The sequence below is a fragment of the Canis lupus genome, chromosome 19 (genome assembly GCF_011100685.1).
Source record: "Canis lupus familiaris isolate Mischka breed German Shepherd chromosome 19, alternate assembly UU_Cfam_GSD_1.0, whole genome shotgun sequence".
Lineage (NCBI taxonomy): Eukaryota > Metazoa > Chordata > Mammalia > Carnivora > Canidae > Canis > Canis lupus.
This window is the reverse complement of record NC_049240.1, coordinates 21,396,394-21,405,234: the sequence shown is the minus strand read 5'-3', so window position 1 is coordinate 21,405,234 and position 8,841 is coordinate 21,396,394.

The following is an 8,841-nucleotide window of genomic DNA, read 5'->3' as shown; positions in this document are numbered from 1 at the left end:
CAGGACACTCAGGTGAGAGAATGGACAAGCTAGTTACAGATTGTGAAGAGTTGTTTTCATTCTCCAAGGAATCTTGCAAACCATGAATTTGCCTCTGCTTTGGGAAGAATTCCTTCATTAATTGATAGGTAAGAGACTGTGGTAACATACCCAGGACATGATATTGGAGAAAAACACTAATGTATAGGCCAACTCGAGGGATTTACAGTATACAGAATCAGAGGATAATCCCCCTTGTTCTTTTTTATTTCTGGTTGCTCCCCCCCCTTTTTTCTTCTCTCTCTTTTTTCCTTTTTTTCTTTTTATTCTTTTTTCTTTTTTTAAAATCTTTCTCTTATCTCTTTTTCTCCTTTTCCCAATACAACCTGTTTTTGACCACTCTGCACTGGTAAAATGACTAAAACTAAAACCTCACCTCAAAAGAAAGAATCAGAAACGGTCCTCTCTCTCACAGAGTTACAAAATTGGGATTACAATTCAATGTCACAAAACCAATTCAGAAGCTACTGGTGGCTCTAGAAAAAAGCATAAAAAGACTCAAGAGACTTCATGATGGCAGAATTTAGATCTAATTTGGCAGAAATTAAAAATCAATTAAATGAGATGTAATCCAAACTAGAGGTCCTAACGACAATGTTTAATGAGGTAGAAGAATGAGTGTGTGGAATAGAAGACAAGTTGATGGCAAAGAGGGAAATTGAGGAAAAAAGAGACAAACAATTAAAAGATCATGAGGATAGATTAAGGGAAATAAATGACAGCATGAGGAAGAAAAATCTATGCTTAATTGGGGTTCCAAAGGGCACTGAAATGGACAGAGGCCAGAATACAAATTTGAAAAAATCATAGCTGAAAACTTTCCTAATCTGAGTAGGGAAACAGGCATTCAGATCCAAGAAGTAGAGAGAACCCCCCTAAAATCAATAAAAACCTCTCAACACCTCGATATTTAATAGTGAAGCTTGGCAATTCCAAAGATAAAGAGAAGATCTTTAAAGCAGCAAGAAACAAGAAATCTCTAACTTTTATCGGGAGAAATATTAGATTAACAGCAGACCTCTCCACAGAGACCTGTCAGGCCAGAAAAGGCTGGCAGGATATATCCAGGGTCCTAAATGAGAAGAACATGCAGCCAAAAATACTTTATCCAGGAAGGCTCTCATTCAGAATAGGAGAGATAAAGAGCTTCCAAGATAGGCAGAAACTCAAAGAATATGAGACCTCCAAAATGACTCTGCAAGAAATATTAAAGGGGATACTGTAAGAGAAAGAAGAAGTCCAAGAAAACAATGTACAAAAACAGGGACTAAATAGGTATCATGATGACACTAAATTCATATCTTCCAATTGCAGGTCTGAAAGTGAATGGGCTTAATCACCCCATCAAGAGGTGCAGGGTTTCAGACTGGATAAAAAAGCAGGACCTATCCATTTGCTGTCTACAAGAGACTCATTTTAGACATAAGGATACCTACAGCCTGAAAATAAAAGGTTGCAGAACTATGGACCATGCAAATAGTCCTTAAAAGAAAGCAGGGATTGCCACCCTAAATATCAACTTAACTAAAGTTTATCCCAAAGTCTGTAATGAGAGATGAAGAGGGACACTATATCATACTTAAGGGATCTATCCAACAAGAGGACTTAACAATCCTCAATATATATGCCCCGAATGTGGGAGCTGCCAAATATATCAATCAATGAATAACCAAAGTTAAGACATACTTAGATAATAAAAAACTTATACTAGGTGACTTCAAAGTAGCGCTTTCTACACTCGATAGGTCTTCTAAGCACAACATCTCCAAACAAAGAAGAGCTTTAAATGATACACTGGACCAGATGGATTTCATAGATATTTACAGAACTATACATCCAACCTTAATGGAAAACACATTCTTCTCAAGCGTACCTGGAATTTGCTCCAGAATAGACCACATACTTGTCACAAATCAGGTCTTAACCAATACCAAAAGATTGGGATGATCCCTTACATATTTTTAGACCATAATGTCTTGAAATTAGAACTAAATCATAATAAGTTTGGAATGATTTCGAACACATTTAGAAAGGGTCAAACAGAAAATTAGGGAAGAATTAAAAAGATTTGTGGAAACTACTAAGAATGAAGGTACAACTATTCAAAATCTTTGGGATACAACGAAGGCAGTCATGATGGGGAAAAACTGCAATACAAGCATCCATCCAAAAACTGGAAAGAATTCAAATACAAAAGCTCAACTTGCACCTAAGGAGCTGGAGAAAAAACAGCAAAAATAACAAACACCCAGCAGAAGAAGAAAGTTAATAAAGATTCAAGCAGAACTCCATGAAATAGAGACAAGAAGAACTGTAGAACAGATCAATCAAAACAGGGTTTGTTTCTTTGATACAATTAATAAGATAGATAAACCATTAGCCAGCCTTATTAAAAAGAAGAGTGAAAAGACACAAATTAATAAAATCATGAATGAGAAAGGAGAGATCGCTACCAACACGAAGGAAATAAAAACGATTTTAACAACATTTTATGAGCAGCTATATGCCAATGAATTAGGACATCTAGAATAAATGGATGCATTTCTGGAAAACCAAAAAATACAAAACCTGGAACAGGATGAAATAGAAAACCTTAACAGGGCAATAACCAGGGAGGAAATTGAAGTAGTCATCAAAAATTCCCAAGATACAAAAGTCCAGGGACAGATGGCTTCCCTGGGGAATTCTATCAAATATTTAAAGAAGAAAACAAACGTTTTCTACTAAAGCTGTTCAGAAAGATAGAAAGAGATGGATACTTCCAAACTCATCCTATGAGGCCAGCATCACCTTAATTCCAAAACCAGACAAAGACCCCACCAAAAAGAGGAATTATAGACCAATATCCCTGGTGAACATCGATGCAAAAATTCTCAACATGATACTAGCCAATAGGATACTACACTACATTAAAAAAGATTATTCCATGACCAACAGGGATTTATCCTCGGGATGCAAGGCTGGTTTAACACTCATAAAACAGTCAATGTGATTGATCATATAAACAAGAGTAAAAGAAGAACCATATGATCCTCTCAAAAGATGCATAGAAAACATTTGACAAAATACAGCATCCATTCATGATTAAAACTCTTCAGAATGTAGGGAGAGAGGGAACATTCCTCAGCATCTTAAAAGCCACCTATGAGAAGCATACAGCAAATATCATTCTTAATGGGAAAACACTGGGAGACTTTCCTTTAAGATCAGGAACAAGACAGGGATGTCCACTCTCACCACTGCTATTCAACATAGTACCAGGATTCCTAGCCTCAGCAATCAGACAACAAAAAGAAATTAAAGGCATTCAAGTGGAAAATAAGGTGACACTATATATAGAAAACCAAAACCACTCCACCCCAGTATTGCTAGAAGTCACACAGCAATTCGGCAGTGTAGCAGGATACAAAATAAATGTCCAGATATCAGTGGAATTTCTATACACTAAGACTGAATAAAGGGAAATTAAGGAGTCAATCCAATTTACAATTGCACCCAAAAGCATAAGATACCAAGGAAGAAATGTAACCAAAGAGGTAAAGGATCTAGACCCTAAAAACTACAGAAAATTTTTGAAAGAAATTGAAGAAGACACAGAGATGGAAAAATGTCCCATGCTCATAGATTGGAAGAAATAATATTGAGAAAATGTCAATGTTACCCAGGGCAATTTACACGTTTAATGCAATCCCTATCAAAATACCATGGACTTTCTTCAGAAAGTTAGAACAAATAATTTTAAGATTTGTGTGGAATCAGAAAAGACCCCGAATAGCCAGGAAAATTTTAAAAAAGAAAACCATAGCTGGGGGCATCACAATGCCAGATTTCAGGTTGGACTATAAAGCTGTGGTCATCAAGACAGTGTGGTACTGGAATAAAAAAAGAGACACATAGATCAAGGGAACAGAATAGAGAATCCATAATTGGACCCTCAATTTTATGGTCAACTAATATTCAACAATGGAGGAAAGACTATCCATTGGAAAAAAGACAGTCTCTTCAATAAATGGTACTGGGAAAATTAGACATCCACATGCCGAAGAATGAAACTAAACCATTCTCTTACACCACACACAAAGAAACTCAAAATGGATGAAAGATATTAATGTGAGGCAAGATTCCATCAAAACCAGGCAGCCCTGGTGGTGCAGCGGTTTAGTGCCGCCTGCAGCCCAGGGTGTGATCCTGGAGACCCTGGATCGAGTCCTCATCAGGCTCTCTGTATGATGCCTGCTTCTTCCTCTGCCTGTGTCTCTATCTCTGTCTCTCTCTCTCTCCCTCTGTCTCTCCTTCTCTCTGAATAAGTAAATAAAATCTTTAAAAAAAAGATTCCCTCAATACCTAGAGGGAAACACAGGCAACACCTTTTTAGAATTGGCCATAGTAACTTCTTGCAAGATATATCCATGAAGGCAAGAGAAACAAATGCAAAAAAAAAATTATTGGGACTTTCTCAAGATAAAAAGCCTTTGCACAGCAAAGAAACAGTCAACAAAACTAAAAGACAACGTACAGAATGGTAGAAAATATTTGCAAATGACGTATCAGATAAAGGACAAGTATCCAAGATCTATAAAAACGTATTAAGCTCAGCAGCAAAGAGACAAACAATCCAATCATGAAATGGGCAAAAAACATGAACAGAAATATCACAGAAGACATAGTCATGGCCAACAAGCATGTGAGAAAATGCTCCTCATCACTGGCCTTCAGGAAAATACAAATCAAAACCACAATGAGATACCACCTCACACGAGTGAGGATGAGGAAAATTAAAAAGGCAGGAAACCACAAATGTTGAACAGGATGTGTAGAAATGGGAACCCTCTTGCACTTTTGGTGGAATGTGAACTAGTGCAGCCACTCTGGAAAACTGTGTGGAGCTTCTTCAAAGAGTTAAAAATACATCTGCCCTATGACCAGCAATTGGCAGGAGTTAGAAGGGGGGGTCGGTGGGGTGTTGGGGTGACTGGGTGATGGGCACTGAGGGGTGCACTTGATGCAATGAGCAGTGAGTGTTATTCTATATGTTGGCAAATTGAATACCTGTAAAAATAAATTAAAAAAAGAAAGATGAATGGATAAAGAAGATGTGGTATATGTATACAATGGAATATTACTCAGCCATTAGAAATGATGAATATCGACCCTTTGTTTCAACATGGATGGAACTGGAAGTTATTATGCTAAGTGAAATAAGTCAATTGGAGAAAGACATACATTATATGGTTGAATTAATTTGGGGATTATAAAAATATTGAAAGGCAATAAAATGGAAAGGAGAGAAAATGAGTGGAAAATATAAGTGAGGTTGACAAAACAAGAGAGATACCTAACTCTGGGAATTGAAGAAGGGTTAGTGGTAAGGGGAGGTGGGCTAGGGCTTGGGGTCACTGGGTGATGGGCACTAAGGAGGGCACTTGGTGGTATGAGCACTGGGTGTGATGCGATATTTTGGCAAATCGAACTTCAATTAAATATGTACAAAAAATAAACAATTTAAAAAAGAAAAAAAACAAACCTAATACATGGTTTATTCTATGGAATGCCAATTTCTCAGACACTGCTTTTGTGGTACGTATATGTGCATGAGGAATAAATAATGCACAATGACATTGATTCACACATTTTAACACAAGATTTGATTCTAGTGATTCTACTTTCCTGCACATTACTATTCATCTCATTTGATGTGCTGATCATGAGTCGGGAATTGGAAGGTTGTACAGGACAGTCATGTATGTTTTTGATAAAAGGTCCCAAGAAAAATTTCAGGAAGTAAGCAATAGCTTTCTTTTCTTTCTCTCTCTCTAGGCTCTTAAATCTGTCAATACTAAATTGTCTTAACATAAAATACTTGTATTTAAGCAAACCTCTTTCATGTTAGAGTAAGGATCTGGGATTTCAGACTGCAACATTTCAATCCAGCTCTGGAACTTGTGAAATTGTGAGATCTCAGAAAAGATATTAGCTTTTTCTTAAGCTTCCTGATCACTATCCATACATTTATTCATTCAATGCCCATCAAGCACATATTTGATGTTTTGTTGACTCTACCTCTTCCTCAGGTGAAGAAACAGAAGCAGGTAAATGAGGTTCAAGAATTCTGAATTAAGGATCTAAGATATGAATTGAAGCTTGTAGTTCCAAAGCTCATACTCTATTTAATTAAGTAAACTGCAGTGATTACTCAGGCATGGGATCATTGGTTACTGTGCAAAGGAGGTTTAGCGTCTGATTCTATATCAGAAACCACCTGTGCCAAGGGAAATCCCAATATTGTCTACCATTATGAGATCATCTCACTGGTTACATAGTACACGGAAGCTCATAGTGGTACAGATCCTGCCATAGTCACTAAAAGGAAAAGAACATAGAAACATGGTCAATCCAGAGTCATACTTCTGGCCAGTTTAAACCATGATTATGTTCAGCTTAAAGCTGTAACAGTGGCCAATTCAAAGTCATGGTTGTGGTATATTTGCAGATTCTGAGGGTTTGGTGTCACCATTAGATAACCTGATCAAAGTCTGTCAGTGCTGAGCTGTTCCTCAGCACATTACCTCAATCTGCTCAGAATCAAGGAGTTTCTTTCATGGTATTTGATAGCTTTTTATGTATGATGAGTGCTAGTAATGCTGAAATCCTGTGATCCTACCCCTGGGACAAGGAAAGATCAGACTCAAGGGCCAGTTTATGGTTAGCTTGGTATCCACTACCCACATTGATTTCTCTTGTACAGTTGAGATGCACAGCTGATCAAAGCCTGGTCTATCAGCATCATGGTGTCGTCTGACTTCAGGACATAGCACAGATATAATAAGAATTGGAAGCAGAGTTGAATGTCCAGCTGGCTCATTAGTGGAGAATGCGACTCTTGATCTAGTCATGTGTATAGTGTCCATGTATGACATGGAGCCTTCATAAGGAAAAAAAAATTATGAAACACATGTGGTAGTATGTCTGATAACAGCATCACCCTGAGGCCTAAAATATGCTTGAATGTCATGAATTCACAATATATGTTCATCATTGTCAGGCAGTTAAAGGGAAGCTACTTATTGAAAGAGCTGTCATGAGACAGTATTCTTGGAAGGTCCTGGGTTCTGAGTCAGCTTGGGAGCAGTACACTTGTAATTGAAGGTGGTCCACTGTTGCCAGGAAGACTCCATCTGAGGCACCTGGCTGTGTGAACCTTGGGGGAGGATAATCACCATTGGGTGACAGTCGCTATACTTGGGGGCAACTGCTTTGTGTTTTGGGTCAGGGATTGAAACCAGGAGGTGGATGATTGAGCTAGCATGCAAACTTTACTCTTTGCTCAGGCTGTCCTCCAAGTTGTGAAATGTCTTGCACAGGGATCAGGGCAGCATGATTTGAGAAAGAGTATGAGGCAGCCCAAGGTTCTGGAGTGCAGAGCATGAACTCTAGGAGTCTAGACAGGTCTCAGATATTCAGGGATTTATCTCCACAGGGAACTAACTCCAGTCCTCTCCTGAAACCCTTCCTCATGATTTTGTAACTCTTGGCAATTCATCAACATCATGCTTTCAGCTTGTAAAGACATTGTTCTGTATTTCTATATTGCCTCACCTAAAGAAAGGCATGTCTCCACACAGTGTCAGCTAGCGATTTTCTTGTTGTTCTTTGACAGTAAGTGCATTTGGCATCATGTAACTTATTCCTGATTTTCCAACGTATAATAAAGGGTTGTTTATCATAGGTCCTGGATGCAGATAGAATTTCAGAAAACACTGAGTTTGTGTCATTGAAGTTTGTACCATACCTGAACTCTGATAATGTTATCACTCATTTGGATTATCTCCTAACATAAAGACGTCAACATTTCTTTCTATAATCATCCATTTCCCAGTATGTACAATGAAAAACCCAAAACAAATCTATTTATTAAACCAACTTTGTACTCCTGGCTAAAAATTTGTGTGAAAATATTTCAGGTTACCAAAACAGAAAAATTCACCCATCAAAGGAGTCAATGGTAGGTACAATAAAAATTCATTAATTAAATTGACTCCAGAAATATTGTTCTCGTGGCTACTGGATGTTTCTGTCAGCTAAGATTCTGCCTCCTGGTTTCAGGTCTGTTAGTGACCTCAAGGCCCTCAGATTCATCAATTTTCAGCATGGAGCCTGCTTAGTATTCTCACATCCTTTCCATCTGTCACTCTCCTCCTTTCACTTTGTCTTTTCCTCTCTCTGAAAAAAAATCATTATTCAGTGAAAATATCAGGAAGGTGACAAAACTTGAGAGACACCTAACACTGGGAAATGAACAAGGGGTAGTGGAAAAAGAGGTGGGCGGGGGTTGGAGTGACTGGGTAACAAGCACTGAGGGGGGCACTTGACAGGATGAGCACTGTGTATTGTGCTATATGTTGGCAAATTGAACTCCAATAAAAAATTTTTTAATATTTTAAAAATCATTATTCAATTTTGTTCAGGGTACCATTCTAAAGACAAATATATTAAGCCATATATACAAAGCCATATTATGTTCCATGTGTGAAAATCTTAATTTAAATGGCCAGGCATTAGTTTATATCCATTTTTAAAATAGTAAAATGCACTGAGAAATCTAATATGGTCAAATTAAAAGGTTGCTGTTGAGAAGCTAACATCTGGATATATTAGTTCATCTTAAATATTAGCAAATAAAACTCCTATTATGATTTAATAAATAGACCTTATTACTGATATTAGAGTTAGGCTGATGTAACAATGCAACATATAATATAAAATTTTCCCTATCACCCTATCCTTTGGCACACAATTTCCACA